The 18,554-nt window shown below is 44.0% G+C and overlaps 1 protein-coding gene across 6 annotated transcripts in view; it reads left to right on the top strand.

Moving 5' to 3' along the window:
- Nucleotides 1–168: 168 nt before the first annotated feature.
- The window catches only part of GREB1 (growth regulating estrogen receptor binding 1), a 169,665-nt gene continuing 151,279 nt past the window's right edge, over nucleotides 169–18,554 (top strand). For all 6 annotated transcript variants that reach the window (XM_089777049.1, XM_089777051.1, XM_089777050.1 and 3 more), the window contains exon 1: nucleotides 169–303. The gene's annotated coding sequence lies outside the window, so the exon portion shown is untranslated. The remainder of the gene's footprint in view (nucleotides 304–18,554) is intronic.

The following is an 18,554-nucleotide window of genomic DNA, read 5'->3' as shown; positions in this document are numbered from 1 at the left end:
AGGCCACCGCCCACCTGGCGCGGCGAGTCCACGTCCGACCAAGGCGCCGCCCCCCGCCACACCTCTGGGAGGAGCGGGCGGGGCCCGGCCGCGCCGCGATCCGCTCCCCAGAGCGGCGTGGGCTGGGCGGGAAGAGCGATTCGCAGCGCTGGGGCGGTCGTGCGGCTCCCGGGGTCAGCCAGGCTGAGGCAGCGAGCCGCTCCTTCCGTTACCCACAAGCCTCCGCGAGCGGCCGCAGCCCTGGCGGTACAAACTCCGCCTCCTCTCCATGGCAGCGCCCGCGGATAGCGGCGCTTTCCTCAGGTGGGGGGACGTCAGGGATTACCCGTCTCGCGCCCTTCCCGGCCGGGTACAGGGCGGGGCCCACGGGTGCGTTTTAGACCGTTTTCTCTCTTGAGGGGCGCTAACGGGAAACACCCTGAGGAACCTGATCCTTGCCCGCCCCCCAAGCTGCAGCGTGATGCAATTGGTGTTTCTTTGTGCGGCTGCTGCGTGCGGGTCAGTGTCGCCCTGTGTTGTGAGGCTCTGGTGGCGCTGCAACGGGCGTCACAGAGTAAAGCCCAAACCCGGGGAGTCCTGGGTCCCCTTACAGACTAACGGAATTATTTGGAAAAACTTAAAAAACAACAAATAGTCTAGTAAAGACTAACAAAACATGAAGCTGGAATCATGACCTTTCGTGGGTGCAGCCCACTTCTTCACATGACAGGAGTATGAGAAGTCCAGAGCCACGAATAAAGACGGGAAGGGGAAGAGCCGTGATTGGTGGTTTGTTTTTGTTTTTTTTAATTTTTCCTGTTCCAGACTAACTCTGCTACCCCTCTGAAATTATTTGGGCATAAGCTTTCATGGGTAAAAACCACTTGGTCGTGCTGTTGCCGGAACAGGAGCATCATAGTACTTCCGCAAGAAGCACTGATTTCAGACAGTAGGAAGTCAGTGTTCTTGCGGAAATTCAAGCGGCCAGTGTAGACAGCCTTAGGGTTCGTCTAGACTGGCAAGATTTTGTGCAAAAGCAGCTGTAATGGAGATCTTTTGGGCAAAAACTTGCCAGCTGTCTACACTGGCCGCTTGAATTTGCGCAAGAGCACTGACTTTGTAATGTACAAAATCAGTGCTTCTTGCGCATATACTTTTACGCTCCCGCTCGGGAAAAAGCCCTCTTGCAGAAGAATACTTGCGCAAGAGGGCCAGTGTAGACAGGGAAGAACTGTTTTGTGCAAAAAAGCCCCAATGGCTAAAATGGCGATCGAGGCTTTCTTGCGCAAAATCACGTCTAGACTGGCCACGTCTAGACTGGATGCTTTTGCGCAAAAGCAAATCTTTTGCGCAAAGGCACTTGCCAATCTAGATGCGCTTTTGCAGAAATACTTTAACGGAAAAACTTTTCCGTTAAAAGTATTTCCACAAAATCATGCCAGTCTAGACACAGCCTTAGGCTTCATTTACACTGAGAGATCTTCCAGCAAAAAATATGTTAATATGGGACTCATTTGCATGAGTTGCGATTTCATTAGCATATTTTCTGCTGTTTCTTTTTGCGCAAGCAGTGTGGGTAGGGTATTTTTGTGCAAAACCCCCATGCCCCTTGCACAAAAAGAAACCAGAAAATATGCTAATGAGATCATGACTCATGCAAATAAATCCTGTATTAGCATATTTTTTGCCAGAAGATCTGGCAGTGTAGATGAAGCCTTAGGCTACATCTACACTTCCGGCTTTTTGCACGAGAAATATGCAAATGAGTCTAAGCATGGAATACTGCTGAGCCTCATTTGCATACCTAATGAGCTACCATTTTTGCAAAAGAAGCTCTTGCGCCAAAAGGAGATCTCTACACTTCCCCTTCTTGCGCAATGCCATTATTCCTGAAAATAATCGGTGTAGCGGCATTGCGCAAGAGGGGTTTTCTTGCAGAAGAAGGGGCAGTGTAGACAGCTACTTATGGCACAAGAGCTTCTTTTGAAAAAATGGCAGCTCATTAGGTATGCAAATGAGGCTTGGTGATATTCCATGCTTCGCCTCAATTGCAAGAAGCCACCAGTGTAGACATAGCTTTCTTGCGCAAGAAAAACCCTCTTGTGCAATGCTGCTTCACTGATTATTTTCAGGAATAAGGGTATTGCGCAAGAGGGTTTTTCTTGCACAAGAAGGGGCAGTGTAGACACTCCTTCTGGCACAAGAGCCTCTGCTGCAAAAATGGCAGCTCATTAGGTATGCAAATGAGGCTTAGTAGGGGTAGGGATAGCTCAGTGGTTTGAGCAGTGGCCTGCTAAACCCAAGGTTGTGAATTCAATCCTTGTGGAGGCCATTTAGGGATTTGGGTCAAAAATTTGTCAGGGATGGTACTTGGTCCTGCTGTGGAGGCAGGGGACTGGACTTGATGACCTTTCAAGGACCCTTCCAGTTCTAGGAGATAGGCAATCTCCATTAATTTAAAAAAAAATAAAATTTAATTTAAATTTAAGATATTCCACGTTTAGCCTCATTTGCATATTTCTGGCACAACAACCCGCCAGTGTAGACATAGCCATAGGCTGTGTCTACACTGGCACCTTCTTTGGAATAGCCATGCTAATTTAGAACTTTGGAATACGGAAATGCGCGGGGGATTTAAATATCCCCCGCGGGATTTAAATAAACATGGCCGCTGCTTTTTTTCCGGCTTGGGGAAAAGCCAGAAAAGAGCATCCAGACTGGCGCGATCCTCCGGAATAAAGCCCTATTCCGGAGGATTTCTTATTCCTACTTTCAATAAAGCCCTATTCCGGAGGATCTCTTATTCCTACTTGAAAGTAGGAATAAGAGATCCTCCGGAATAGGGCTTTATTCCGGAGGATCGTGCCAGTCTGGACGCTCTTTTCCGGCTTTTCCACAAGCCGGAAAAAAAGCGGCGGCCATGTTTATTTAAATCCCGCGGGGGATATTTAAATCCCCCGCGCATTTCCCTATTCCAAAGTTCTAAATTAGCATGGCTATTCCGAAGAAGGGGCCAGTATAGACATAGCCTTAGAGTTTAAATAAAGATGGTTCATGGAATTGAGCTAAGCTTTTTTATGCCCTAATCAAATGACACCAGTCACATACAAAATTTTCAGTGTGGCAGGTCTTTCAAGGCCTGATTTCCATGTATGAAAATTTGAGTGGGTTATTTGAGGATGTTGATATTGAGGAAGCATGTCTGTGCTCCACAGCACTTGTTCAGGCAAAGGTGCAGCTGCAGGGGGCTTTTAAGTCATAGGGGTTGCAGCCCATAAAAGACAGCTTTGAAATATCAGTGTGGCAGTTACAACACATAGTAATAAATATAGTTAGTAGTGTGTCACCATGACTAATTGGATCACCACTAAGAATATCAAATTCAGGACACGCTGTTGAGAAATAGAACAGATGCATCCTAGGTTGGTGAATATTTTAATCATTAGATTTTACCAAGTCAGTTACAAATGTGAACGTCTGTATTTCCATACTGGAAATATGAGAACAAGAAGTCATAACTGCATTCCAATCGCTGGTTTACTACCCAAGCAACTGGATTTATGAGTGGCTTCTGAAAACTAGATTATTCTTATGTAAAGCTTTTCTGATCCCAACGGACCAGCCACTTCACTTGGTTAATATATAATGGAGATCTTGCACAAAAATCATGTTTGGAGCCATCTTTTAGTAACTAAAACTTAAAGCTTAATAACACCAAAAGAAAAGGATTATTGAATGTCAAAAAATCATGTACATTACAGTTGATTTCCAGAGACTGCAGAGCAGGATCATAGCAATGACATAAATCTCCTAGCTTGTAAAAAAATGGTCTTGATTGCCTAGACTGGTTATAGTCATTCAGTCCCTTTGTTCAAAGCTTCCTTGTTAGAAATTCAGTACAGAGATGTGAAGCAGATGATGAAGACAAACATTATATTGGTCTCCATTTATACGTTCAGCCCATGTGCGTAGAAAGGGAAAATTGCTGGCAAGTGATTGAGTCTTAGATCACATATCCTCTCTACATGTCCTCCAAGCCATGATGAGTCTCTGGCCAGCCATTACTTCAGTATTTTGTGACACATCTTCAGGAAAAAGCTCATTGTGTATGTTCAAACTCTTCAATTGCCAATTAACTCATGGCTGTCTAATCCTTATATAAGACTGTTGCATGGGTATCACTCAGGAAGACAACACTTGTTTGAGGTACAAATACATACCAGTATTCATAACTTCAGATACAAAGACGATAAAGCATATAAACAGGATTATTGTACTTAGCAAATCATAACTAAGGCTATGATTTTGTCACAGAGGTCATGTCAGTCATGGATTCAATGACTTTTCTGGACCTCTGTAACAACTTTGACAGCTGAAGCCAGCAGCTGAAGCAGAGGCTGGAGATGGAACTGTGCACCTGTGCCCCACAGACAGAGTTGGAGCTATGCTTCCCTGTCCAGCAGTTGGGGCTGGAAACAGGATTGTGCACCCTGCAACCTCCACCGAGAACTGTACATCTCTCTGCTGTGTAGCAAGGACTACAGCGGGTGTTGTGCACTACTGCTGTATGGTTTTCCAGAGCCATGTTCCCTTCCCCCAGTTATGGCCAATGCTGTGTGCTAGTGACTGGAGTTGGACCCAGGACTGTATGCCCATGCCCCACTGCTGCGGCCAGCTCTGGAGCAGGGGCTGTGCTTTCCATGGTGAGAAGGCTTGACCTGTGAATCCTCCTCCTCCAGTATGGGAATCCAGTTGTAATTACTCCCGCCTACCTTGCCTGGTCTCCTGGTTATTTTTAGTAAAGTCATGGACAGGTCATGGGATCCTGTGAATTATTGTTATTGCCTCCGATCTGTTCATGACTTTTACCAAAAATAACTGAAAAAAATTTTAATCATAACTTTTCTGTTTATACTTTATATGACATACTTTATATCAGTGCAATTGTGCTATAATGGTGATACATTAGTGATTGTAACAGTAGAGATAGGATAGTGTTGATACATTAGTGTACAGCTAGTTATTATTCCTTCTATACAACATCACACAATGCACAAACTGCTTCATGATGATTGAGCTTTGCGACACTATCCTTATTCCCTAGCATTCTTTGGTTATCTCTGTTAGGAATGTAAGCTACTAGTCCCTCAACTAGTCACTCCCCCCCCCCCCTTGCTGCCTCTATCAGAGGCAACAAGGGGGATAGTGGGAGCCAGTTTAAAAATCGGTTATCCCTAGCACCAGCTCTGTGGGTGACTGGGGAGGCAGGGGGGTAGTGGGATCAGGCATAAGCTGGGAATAAGCTGATTCTTGGCTTGCACCCAGTCCTAGATGCTGCCTCTGCTTTTTAAATGTACTAAGATCCTTCTGGCTCTTAACACATTTAAAAATCTGAAGCGCAATGGAGGGGGGGGGGCCCAGTACGAGTGGGACAGCTGATTCCCAGCTCATGCTGGGTCCCTCCCCCCCGCTGCACACTAGCCTTTTAAATGTATTAAGAGCCTACTGAGCCTATTGAGATGTATTAAGAGCGGGGTGGCAGGGAGCCTGTGTGAGCCAGGAATCAGCTGTCCCAGGCTCATGCTGGGTCCCTTCTGCTGCGCTTTAGCCTTTTAAATGTATTAAGAGCCAACAGATTCTTAATACGTTTAAAAGGTAGACCCACAGCAGAGTTAGTTCCCAGGCCGGGAGCTAACCCTGCTGCAGCTTTCCCACTTATAGACTAATCAATTAGTCAATGGAAAATCCATCGACTAGTTAATTAGTTGATTAAACTAAATTTAACATCCCTAATCTCCGTATCTACCACAACTTAGCTACAGCACCAAAAGATGCTTTTTTCTGTTAAACCAAAACCTCTATCCCTTCTTCTTTAAATACTTCTGTAAACATACTTGCACATTCCTGCCAGAATGGAACTGGGTTAGATGGCTGGGGCACAATGAATATTGCCATTATAGCCGAATGCCCATTAGAAGGGCTTTGAATTTTTTAAAAAAAATAGAGCTCAGATATTTGGAGGACACTGTTAGATGACTGACCAGCAGGCAGACATTCATAATTGTATAGATTATTAGATCAGAAGGGAACATTATGATAATCTAGTCCAGGGGTTTTCAAATTTCATTACGCTGCAACCACCTTCTAACAACAAAAATTAGTGTATAACTCTGGCAATGCCTGAGCCCACCCGAAACCTGCTGTCCCAGATGAGGAGGCCAAATCCAAATCCAGAGCCCTCACCCTGCCTTGGTTGGGGGGGTGGCGGGAGAGAAGGCAAAATCAACATCTAAGGGCTTCAGCCCCAGGGCAGGGGCTATTACCAAAGGCCAAAGCAAGTCTAAGACAGCCCTGGTGACCACAATAAAATGGGTTCACAATACACTTGGGGGTCCCAACCAATAGTTGAATACAGTCTGACCTTCTTCATGACATAGGATTAAGGACTGCCTTGGATTAGTCGTGGAGTTAGAAGGAACCACAAGGGTCACCTAGTCTAACCCCCTGCCAAAATTCAGAATCTGTTGTATCTAAACCATTCAAGAAGATGGCTATGCAGTTTTCTTTTCAAAACTTCCAGTGCCTTCTTGAGGCAGGCTGGTCCATTGTCCTTTCTAATTCTTCTTACAGTTAGAAAGTTTTTTCTGTGATTTACTCTAAATCTTGTATGCTGTAGTTTGAACTTATTGCCTAATGTTCTATGTAGCAAAAGAGAACAACCTTGTTGTCTGAACTAGATTGTTGTCTGAACTAGACCATGTCTTTTAAAATTTCCGGTGATGAGGAAACCACAATAACCCTTGCAAAGTTGTTGAAATATAAATTATGGTTAAGTATCCTCACTGTTTAAAGAACTGCACATTATTTCTACTCTGACATTGCTTAGCTTCAACTTCCAGCCATTACACTGGAATCCTGCCATTGAATCTTGTTATATCTTTGTCTGACAGACTGCTAAGCTGTCTTATCAAATTTCTGTTCCTCTATGTAGATACTTATAAACTGCAGTTGTCACCCTTTAACCTTCTCTTCGTTAAGCTAAACCGATTGACCTCCTTGAGTCTCATTGTATGGCATGCTTTCCAATTCTTTAATCATTCTCATGACTATTCTCTGAACAGCTCTGATTTTTCAACATTCTTCTTGAACTGCAGACATCAGATCTGGACACAGGATCACACCAGTAGTGGTTGCATAAGAACCAAATACAGAGGTAATATAGCCTCCTACTCCTATTTAAAATTCCCCAGATTATGAATCCAAGCATAGCATTAGCCCTTTGGACCACAGCACCCTTCGGAGCTTATGTTTAACTGATTATCCACTAGGAATACCCAAGTCTTTTTCAGAATCACCAGGATAGAGTGTTCTGTCCTGTGTATATGACCTGCATTCATTGTTCATATATTTATGACTTTACTTTTGGAAGTATTAAATCACATTTTATTTTCTTGAGCCTGGTTTACTGAGTGATCCAGATTGCCCTGTCCTCTATTATTTGCCACTCTCCCAATCTTTGGGTTGTGACGGGGTGAGGTCACAGATGACCCCTCAGGGGTGCCTCTCGGGGTGCTGACTTGGCCACTGCCACTCACCTTCCTGCTCTCTGGGGCTCCTCACTGCCCCGTCCTGCTGGGCCAGCTCCGCTGGTCTCTCCCAGCCAAGGCCCCGAGATGAGGTCCCTGCCCCCACCAAGAAGCAGTACAGACACTGAACCACTTCAGGTCCAAGAAGAGTGCAGTTTAGGGCCCAGCCTCCTGAGAGAGCACTCCCCACGTGAGATCAAACCCCAAAGAATTAGGTAAGCCCCCGTTAGCAATGAAAGGTGGAATGTGCACACTGGTTGCCCCTCCCCTCCAGATAACAATCACTTACACTGGGTGTGATGATAAAACCATTTTTATTTTCTAAGTTTTATTAAGCAATAGGATTTAAGCAGTAATAAGTGAAAACAGGCAGAGCAAAGTAGGTTACAAATCAAAACAAAAAAAAAAACGCTTGGCTAATTCTACTCTGAAACCTCAGTACAAACTTAATCAAACTCACCCTAGAACCTCTTTTCCAGCTTCCCCTCCGAACCAGGGCTGCTTTCCCCCTGCCAGGGGTCTCAGGCTCCTTCCTTCAGGTGCAGCCCAGCCAAAAGACCCAGGCCTCTGCCTTCCTATTCCTTTTGTTAAGGATTGAGGCCACTCCCTACCAACCACTGCTCACACTGAAGGGCAAAATTTAACAGTTGAGGGTAACACCCTCCATGTCTCTCATTGATACATTTGAAACTCACAAATTATTCCCCACTCTGTGGGTATGTCTACACTACCACCCTAGTTCGAACTAGGGTGGTAATGTAGGCAACCGGAGTTGCAAATGAAGCCCAGGATTTGAATTTCCCGGGCTTCATTTACATAAAGCAAATCCCGGGCTTCATTTGCAACTCCGGTTGCCTACATTACCACCCTAGTTCGAACTAGGGTGGTAGTGTAGACATACCCCCTGTGTCTAATTTTACACACACAAACGATACATACAACAGAGTAAGATAAAGAGAACCAGTGGATCGTGACATGAAGATTGATGGGTTACACAAAATGATTCTCTCAAAACACTTTTGAGATATGTATATTCATGTTCATGAGTCCAGTTCATAAAGCATGGGGGGGTGGGTCCATCACACCTTCTCCCTGAAATTACTGCCAGAGGGTTGGACAGAGTCCAATGCGAAGGCAGTGTATCCAGAAGTCCACCTGGGCTTTGGCTGAACAACCATTCAGTGCCACCAAACTTTGTGCTGCCACTCCCAGCAGTTCTTCCAGAGTTGTTGGTTCCTGTCCCCCGATGATCTGAAACATATGGGGGTATAGCAGAACCCCTCCCAGAATAGGTCATCTGCAAACTTTATTGGAATTGATTTCATGTTTGATTAGGTCATTGATAAAAGCATTAAATTGCGTAGGGCCAATAACTGATTCCCATGAGGTCGCTTGCTAGAAACACAGCTATTCAGTGATGATTCCCCATTATAAGTTCCATCTTAAGATTTACATTTAGCCGATTTTTAAGCCATTCAATATGTTCAATTGATTTTGTAATAATTCCAGTTTCTTTATCAAAATGTCATGTGATACCAACCTTACAGAAGTCAAAATATATTTATAATAAAGTGTACTAGGCATTTGCTGCTCCCTACTGGAGGTCCTGCTGCCTAGGCATTCCCTGCCTGAAGAAGGTGTCCTGTTGGAGAAAAAAGGCAGTTTAATCTTCCAAGAGCTATCTAGAAAGGTCACCAAGAATCATCTGCAGGCAGAGCCAGAAATAATTTATCTTCCAGTAGCTAAAAGGACTAATAAACTAATCAGCCTCAAGTAGGCAAGATAATAAAGATTTGCTGCTTCTTCCAGGGTTAGGTGAAGCTGTGACAGCGGAGGAATGATTTCCCGTTTTAACTCAAACAGCCTGGCCTGGTCAGAGGCCTAACTTGGAAATACCTTTTGGTTGGTTTAGCAAAGGAATGCTAGGGAATTGGAAGCCAAAGTAGCTATCTTGATTTAAACATTAATTTATTGCTGAAAAATGAAGGTGAGTTTACTTAATGAGATGTTATCTTTACTCAAAGGAACCTGTGATAATAGTATATCTACTTTTGTACCTTTATCAGCCAAACTTGTAATCCCATAATAAAAAAGGTATCAGACTAAGTTGACAGGCTCTATTTCCCAGAAACCCATGTTTATTGGCATTGATTATAATACCTTCCTTTAATTAATCAAGTTGATATCAGCTGTTCCATTATTTGGCCTATAATCTTTGTCAGGATGACTGATCTGTTGCCTAATTTACCCTTTTTAAATATTTACACAATATTAGCATCCCAGTTTTCTGGAACTTTTCCCGTGTTTCAAGACTTATCTAAAACATTAACAAACTAGAGAATGCATCAGGTGAGTGGTAACAGGGAGTTTAGAGAGGGAGTTTTCCAGGTAAAGGAGAAGCAGATACAGGACTCTTGAGGGAAGTGCGTGTTGTTACTGGGGCTCTCTTACTGTGTGCTGAGCTTATGTTTGTGAGTGAGGGTTAGTGTGTGGTTTTTGTTTGTTTTTTTTCCCCTGTGTTTGTGAGTGAGGCTTTTTCTCCCCACCTCTCTCTCCTTCATGGAGTGTGTGCTGTGAGTGGCAGGTGGAAACTGTTGGCTTCTAATTAAAGTTTGAATTCTAGAAGCCTCTGCTGATTGGCTGAGCCTTGGTGTGTGTGTGTTTGGGGGGGGGGACTGTCAGGAAGTCCAAAGCTTTATAAAGCAGTGAGCAAGCGATCAAGGAACTTGTGAACAGGTGAGTGCTAACAGGGAGTTTAGAGAGGGAGTTGGGAAGGGCGTGAAGTTCTCTTGCCTTTCTTTTAAAATCCTTTCTTCAGGACAGCAGGGATGAATGGTGATAGGTTTGCTGTTGTTACCTGCACAGCGTGTGCCATGTTTGTCTTCCTCCTGGAAGAAAGAATGGATTTCATCTGCACTAAGTGCAAGCTGGTCACCATTTTGGAAGAAAAAATTAGAGGCCTGGAGGTCCAAGTGTCAACCCTGTGCTCCATCACAGAGGATGAAGACTTTCTCGATAGAAGGCAGTGTTTTATCCTGTAAGCACGGCAGGCAGAAGAGCCAGAGAGGGCAGTACGGGACCAGGAAGACAACTGGCAGCATGTAACTTCTAGAAGGGAAAAAAGGCCAGCACGGGAATCCCCCAATCCTATAGAGATAAGTAAATCGCTTTCACGCTCTCTCCACAGGCTCTGTAGTGGTGAATGCTTTGGAAGAGACCTCACAAGGAAGAAACTGCAAGGGAACACCATTTACTGGAAGGCATGGGATGTGTATACTAGGGATGGGTGTTCCACGACTACCACCCTCAAAAGAAGACAATGGGTAGTGGTGGTCGGGGACTCCCTCCTAAGAGGGACTGAGCCACCCATCTGCCGTTCGGACCTGGAATCTCGAGAGGTGTGCTGCTTACCGGGAGTTCGAAGTCAGGATGTGACTGAGAGGCTTACCAAACTGATCAAATCTTCGGCTCACTACCCCTTCCTGCTTCTCTACGTGGGAACCAACGATATGGCCAAGAATGACCATGATCAGGTTACTGCAGATTATGTAGCACTGGGAAGAAGGATCCAAGAATTCGGAGCACAAGTGGTGTTTTCATCCATCCTCCCTGTTAAAGGGAAAGGACTGGGCAAGGATCGTCGAATTGAGGAAGTAAATGCGTGGTTACACAGGTGGTGTCGTAGAAAGGGCTTCGGTTTCTTCGACCATGGGACTCTGTTCCAGGCACAAGGATTGTTAGGAAGAGATGGGATCCACCTAACGAAGAGAGGAAGGAGCATCTTCGCGGGCAGGCTTCCAAACCTACTGAGGAGGGCTTTAAACTAGGTTCGTTGGGGGGATGGTGACAAAAACTCTGGGGGGAGTGGGAAAGTTGGATACTAGGAAGAAATGCAAAGAGGAATGACCAAGAAAGGAGGATCCTTGATTCGAATGAGGAAGATACGACGATCAACTGGTTATCTGAGATGTTTGTACACTAATGTGGGAAGCCTGGGCAACAAACAGGGAGAACTGGAGGCCCTCGCCCAGTCCAAGAAATATGATTTAATTGGGATAATAGAGACTTAGTGGGATGACTTGCATGATTGGAGCACTCTCATGGAAGGGTATAGACTGTTCAGGAAAAACAGGCAGGGGAGAAAAGGAGGAGGAGTTGCACTATACATAAGAGAGCACTATGATTGCTCTGAACTCCAGTATATAGAGGAAGAAAAACCTAGTGAGAATCTATGGGTTAAGTTTAGAGGTGCAAACAACAGCAGTGGTGTTGTGGTTGGTGTCTACTACAGGCCACCAAATCAGGTGGATGAGGTAGATGAGGCTTTCTTCGGACAACTGAGAAAAGCTTCCAGATTGCAGGCCCTGGTTCTCATGGGGGACTTTAATAACCAGGACATCTGTTGGGAAACCAATACAGTAGTACACAGGCAATCCAGGAAGTTTTTGGAGAATGTTGGGGATAACTTCTTGACACAAGTGCTAAAGGATCCGACCAGGGGCCATACGCAGTTGATCTGCTCACAAACAGGGAGGAATTAATAGGGGAAGCAGAGGTGGGTGACAACTTGGGAAGCAGTGATCATGAGATGGTAGATTTCAGGATCATGACCAAAAGGAAGAAAACAGAGTAGTAGAATACACATCTTGGACTTCAGAAAAGCAGATTTTGACTCCCTCAGATACCTGATGGGCAGAATCCTCTGGGATGTTAACATGAAGGGGAAAGGAATCCATGACAGTTGGCAGTATTTTAAAGAAGCCTTATTGAAGAAGCAAAAATAAACCATCCCGATGCGTAGCAAGAGAAGAAAACATGGTAGGAGACCAGATTGGCTTACGGGGGAAATCCTTGGTGAACGTAAGCATAAAAAGTGGAAACTTGGACAAATGCCCAGGGAGGGGTTTAAATGTGTATCTTGAGAATGCCGGGGGGTTATCAGGCAGGCGAAAGCTCAACTGGAATTGCGACTGGCAAAGGTTGTGAAGGATAACTAGAAAGGTTTCTACAGGCATGTTAACAAGAAGAAGGTGATCAGAGAGGGTGTGCGGCTCCTTCTGAATGAAGGAGGTAACCTAGGCCGTGTCCACACTCAGGGTTTTTTTCGGGAAAAGTAGCCTTTTCCCGAAAACTTCCCCTGCGTCCAGACTCAAGCCGCGTTCTTTCGAAATTATTTCGAAAGAACGCGGCTTTTCTTTCGATGGCGGTAAACCTCGTTTCACGAGGAAGAACGCCTTCTTTCGAAAGTTCCTCTTTCGAAAGAAGGCGTTCTTCAATGTAAAGAGGCCGTCTTCGAAAGAGAGCATCCAGACTCGCTGGGTGCTCTCTTTCGAAAAAGCGGATTTCTCTTTCGAAAGATCCGCCTGCAGTCTAGCGCGATCTTTCGAAAGAGGCTCTTTCAAAAGATGCTTTCGAAAGAAGCCTGCAGTCTAGACATAGCCCTAGTGACAGATGATGTGGGGAAAGCTGAAGTACTCAATGCTTTCTTTGCCTCTTTATTCATGGACAAGATCGGCTCCCGGACTAACGCACTAAGTGATGCAAGATGGGATGAAGATGGACAGCCCTTGGTGGTCAGTCTTACCTTGGTTCCTGGAAAAATCATGGAAGGGATCCTTAAAGAATCTATTTTGAGGCACTTGGAAGAAAGGAAAGTGATTAGGAACAGTCAGCATGGATTCACAAAGGGCAAGTCATGCCTGACCAATCTGATTAGCTTCTATGATGAGGTAACTGGCTCTGTGGATGTGGGTAAGTCAGTGGATGTGATATACCTTGACTTTAGCAAGGCTTTTGATACGGTCTCCCACAATATTCTTGCCAGCAAGTTAAGGGATTGTGGATTGGATAAATGGATAGTAAGATGGATAGAAAGCTGTCTAGAAGGCTAGGCCCAGCGGGTAGTGATCAATGGCTCGATGTCAGGATGGTGGTCGGTTTTTAGCGGAGTACCCCAAGGTTCAGTTCCAGGACCGGTTTTGTTCAATATCTTTATTAATGACCTGGATGAGGGGATGGATTGCACTCTCAGCAAGTTTGCAGATGACATTAAGATAGGGGGAGAGGTAGATATGCTTGAGGGTAGAGATAGGGTCCAGAGTGACTTAAACAAGTTGGAGGATTGGGCCACAAGAAATCTGATGAGGTTCAACAAGGACAAGTGCAGAGCTACAAGGACAAGGACACAGCTACAGGGTGATGTCACCAATTCTGGACCCCCCCCACTACAAAAAAGATGTGGACGCATAGTAGAGGATCCAGCGGAGGACAACCAAAATGATTAGTGGGCTGGACCTATGAGGAGATACTGAGGGATTTGGGTTTGTTTAGTATACTGTAGAGAAGAGTGAGGGGGGATTTGATAGCAGCCTTCAACTTCCTGTAGGGAGGTGCCAAAGAGAATGGAAAAAGGCTGTTCTCAGTAGTGACCGATGGCAGAACAAGGAGCAGTGGTCTCAAATTGGGGTGGGAGAGGTCCAGGTTGGATATTAGGAAAAACTATTTCACTAGGAGAGTGGTGATGCACTGGAATGGGTTACCTAGTGAAGTAGTGGAGTCTCTATCCCTAGCAGTGTTTAAGTCTCAGCTTGACAAAGTCCTGGCTAGGTTGATTTAGTTGGGATTGGTCCTGTTTAGAGCAGGGGGCTGGACTTGATGACCTTCTGAGTTCTTTTTCCAGCTCTATGGTTCTATGATCAGCAAACCCAAAACTCTTGATTGCAAGTTATCTGGACACGCTGATTTAAAAATATCTTTAGTATCTGCAGTTTAACATCCTCCTGAATTAGTGTTAGAATACAAGGTCTATTGTGATGATAATCAAACAACTACATCCTCTAACTTTTTTGCAATTAACAGATGATAAATATTTATTGAACACTTTCCCTTTCCTTAATTATTATTGACAATTCTACTCTCTCGACCTAGTAACAGGCCAATGACATTTTTAGTCTTCTGGTTAAAAGTTAAACATTTTTCTTAACTTTGCCAGTTTTAAGATTTCTGCTAGAGAGGCAGAGACATAAGGTAGCTGAGGTAATTTTTATTGAACCAACTTTTGTTGGTTACAGAGACAAGCTTTCAAGTTACATAGAGCTTTTCTTCAGGACTGGGAAAGGAGCTAAAAATGTTGTAGATTGAACAGTTAGTTTAGCATAGGTAGTTGGCACACGTTCTAAGGCCGTGGTCACCAACAGATCGATTGCGAGCTACTGGTCGATCGCAAGGCCTCGACCAGTCGCCCGCGAGGCGTCCTGTCTGCCCCGCCCCCATTTCCCTCCCACCCCCGAGAAGCCCCACTACTTACCTCAAGGAGGGGTGAGTCAGCCCCGCAGGAGGCGCGCAGGGGATTTCCCGGCACGAGCGCGCGTGGGGGGGGAGTTTGGCTCTGGGGCAGGTGTGCATGCAGGGCTTCCCTGCATTGGGGGGGGGGAGGGTCGGCCTCCTGGGCAGGCGTGCGCGTGGGGTTCCCTGCGTGGGAGGGTTGGCGCTGGGGCAAGCACGTGCGGGGGTTCCCTGCACGGGTGGGGGGGTCGGCCCCCTGGGCAGGCGCGTGTGCGCGGGGCTTCCCTACGCAGGGGTGCTTCGGCCCCAGGGCAGGCACGGGCTGGTTTCCTGGGGGGAGGGGAGAATCCTGGGGGGAGGGAGATGCAGGGGACTCTCCGCCTCCACTGGCACCCCACTCCCCAGCCACAGAACGCTGTCCCTACTCCCCTGACCCCAGCCACAGAACTCTGTCCCCATTCCTGTCCCCACTCTCCGAACTCTGTCCCCACTCTCCTGTCCCCAGCTACAGAACTCTGTCCCTATTCCCGTCCCCACTCCCCAAACCCTGTCCCCACTGGCACCCTGTCCCCTGCTGCAGAACCCTGTCCTCTGCCCTCCCAGAACCCTGTTCCCTTTCCCCTGCTCTTAGCTGCAGAACTCTGTCCCCACAAAATGTATAATTATAAATGCTTCATTTTAGATTTAAATAGCATGAATAAAAAACAGACCATTTATTTCATAAATATAAACACCTGATTTTAACTTTATGTATCGCATAATTTAAAAATAAACTGTTTATCAGAGTGTGTAAGTAAGGGCTGGGGATAGCAAGTGATGGACAGGAGGAGACTAAAGAGGGTGTGGCTTCAAGGAAAGGGTGGGGCGGTAGCTCTTCGCCTGTTCTGAGATTTAAAAAGTGATCTTGGGTGTAAAAAGGTTGGAGACCACTGTTCTAAGGGATCATGCAGGGTAAAACAGCTCATTAATATCCCAGTAGTGATAGGACAAAAAGTAGTGTTCGTGGGATACAAACTGGTACCTGGGAGTAGCCCCATGTGGGGCCAGAATCTTGATGATTACCTGTTCTATTCATACCCTCTGGGGCACCTGACATTGGTTTCTGTTAGAAGACAGGGTACTGGGCTAGATGGACCTTTTATCTGACCTTGTATGACCATTCTTATGGTTCTTATTATATTTGTGCTGTGTAATAGCAAGGGTTAACTTACAGTGTCCTTCTGGCCCTTCTGTGGGTCCATACTGCACAGCTGTCTTTAAACTGAGAGGTAAAGAGAGTTAATTTCCAGAGGTAGCCAATCAGGGAATTATTGAAATATCGGAATGAGCAAACAAATAGCCTGCATCAGTTCATATTCAGATAGATATATGCACAGCCACATAGTATGAGAATATTTTTAAAGGAAAGGTTAGATTTTGAAGAAACTGATGGGACTGTCAAAGATGTGTGGCTAAGACATTTCACAGACTTGATTCTTATTGCTTAATCACATTTAATAAAGATGGTAGTAAAGTCCTTTCCCTCCTGGTTCTTTAGATTTTAATGCTTGGTAATGGCAAATATAAGTCTGTCTTGTTTACAATGACGTGGTGTTATATATGCAATATATATTTTGTATATCTTCTAAAAATACTCAAACAGTAGCAATACCTGCCATTTTGTCCTATGGAGAGTGGTTTCTTATAATGATTTGATTCCTTGGCTCTCCACCAGGGGGCAATCATTCCATTTCAATAGCATGATCACTAAGAATAAATGTATTTTAAAGCAGTAATATCATCAATGTTCTTTAAAGGAAACTTATCAAAATTAAAATCATATGTTGTACCACAAACACCTCATGTGCTTAAGTAACTAGTGTGTTTTAGATTATCAAAACAAATCTTATATTTTGCTATGTTCTGTGTGTACTGTTGGATTAGATTCCTTGCTTCTCTTAGTTTGGACAATGAAATTAAACTGTTTTGTATAATGTAATATTCACAATTGTTTCTAATGCAGTAGTACAATGCTGCAATGTGGTTGCATGCACTACAGGAGAATGTTTACATTTAAAATTGCTGTATTAACATTTTTAAAAGACTATATTAAAAGCTGTTATGTGGTTATGTTCTACTGTTTTAGATTCATAGTACCGTTTATTAACCTATGCATCTAAACATAAATGTTGAACTTAAATAACTTGATAGTCTTCCTTTCATGCTATAATTTATTTAATTATTTGTATTTCAGTCATTCCAGGAGGCCTCAATCAAGATTAAAGTCCTGCTATGTTCAACATTTTACAAATATAAGACATATTTTGTAGCTAATACGGTCTTCTATTTTATTGCCTTGATCCTTCAACTGGATCCATGCAGATGAACATTTGTGCCATTGTGAGCTGAGTACGAGCTCAGACCAGTGTAAAGTTCTGACTGCAGGGACATGAAAGTAGAATCTGAGCCAATACAATTATAGAAGACAGCATTACCTACAAATATCTTGTAGGAGTTTAAAAATATATTTTCCCAATTGCATATACTTAGTCCTGTTAGGTTCTGAATCTTCCTCCACTCCCATTCATGATTTTCAGTACCTCAGTTTTGATCCAAAGACATCGTGTATTTGGAACTGTAACACCATTGTGCAATTTTTTCACATATAATAAGTAATGAATTTGTGTCTCTGTTGTGGTAGTAATACTGCCTGTATGGCTGTGATGCTCTGTTGAAGGCCACATAATCACTGGAGAAATTTGATATTGCACAGTAACATTGTTCAAGAAACTATGTACTTGCTATGCCCTTGAGTTTAGCCTTATTAAATAAGACAAGCCATAGACTAAAAGTAATCAGAGCAGATTCTGGTAAATTATTTATAGATTTGAATGGCACTTATAATACAGTTGCTCACCAGTTTCTTTTTCAAGTGATAAAAACATTGTTATTTTATTTAGTACAATAGTATTAAGTCCAAGCATTCCTTTTTTGATAAATTAAATGGATCAAATCCTGCAGCCTTTACTCAGACAAATCTTCTGTTGATGCCACTGGGAAGATTGCTTAAGTGAACAGTGCAAGATTTGGCTCTGTATATTTAATTAAAAAATCAAGAGTACAAAAGATTGAGACTGTGGAGTTCAGCACTTTAGAATATGGAGGAATCTAGCAGATTTCAGCCAACTTCTTGTCACTCTTAAGTGACTTTTAGAAGACATGCATGTACAGACAGGAAGACAATTTCACCTGCTTTATTGCATTCATATGGGTATTTGTCATTCAGCCACTACTATTTTCTGTGATGCTCACAAGGAAATTATTGTACTTTCCTTACCAACATTCTTTCATTTACTCGTCTCTCTCTCCCTAATCTATAACAACTCTAGTGCTAATTTTTGTAAACACTAGAAAATAAAAGTCTTTTTTTTTCTTTATATGATGATTTCTTCCATCAGAATTCCTCCCTGCTGCTCATTTATACTCTGTCTTCTTCTCCTTCAATATTGCCAACTCTTGTAATTTTATCAGGATTCTAGTAATTTGTGGTTTTTTAAACCCATTTTATGAAAACATGATAAATGGCAGCCAACTCACAAATTTTCCCTTATAAGCCACTATTTCCTGTTACTGTCAGAGGGGCTGAAGCCATAAAAATGGCTACTATTTCCTACAGCCTAATTGTATGTGGAAGTGAAGGTGCCCTTAATAAAGTTTGCGGGATCC

The sequence above is a fragment of the Pelodiscus sinensis genome, chromosome 3 (genome assembly GCF_052426305.1).
Source record: "Pelodiscus sinensis isolate ZL-2025 chromosome 3, ASM5242630v1, whole genome shotgun sequence".
In the NCBI taxonomy this organism is placed as follows: domain Eukaryota; kingdom Metazoa; phylum Chordata; order Testudines; family Trionychidae; genus Pelodiscus; species Pelodiscus sinensis.
The sequence above is the reverse complement of the archived record's forward strand: the minus strand, read 5'-3'. Positions and strand labels throughout refer to the sequence as shown.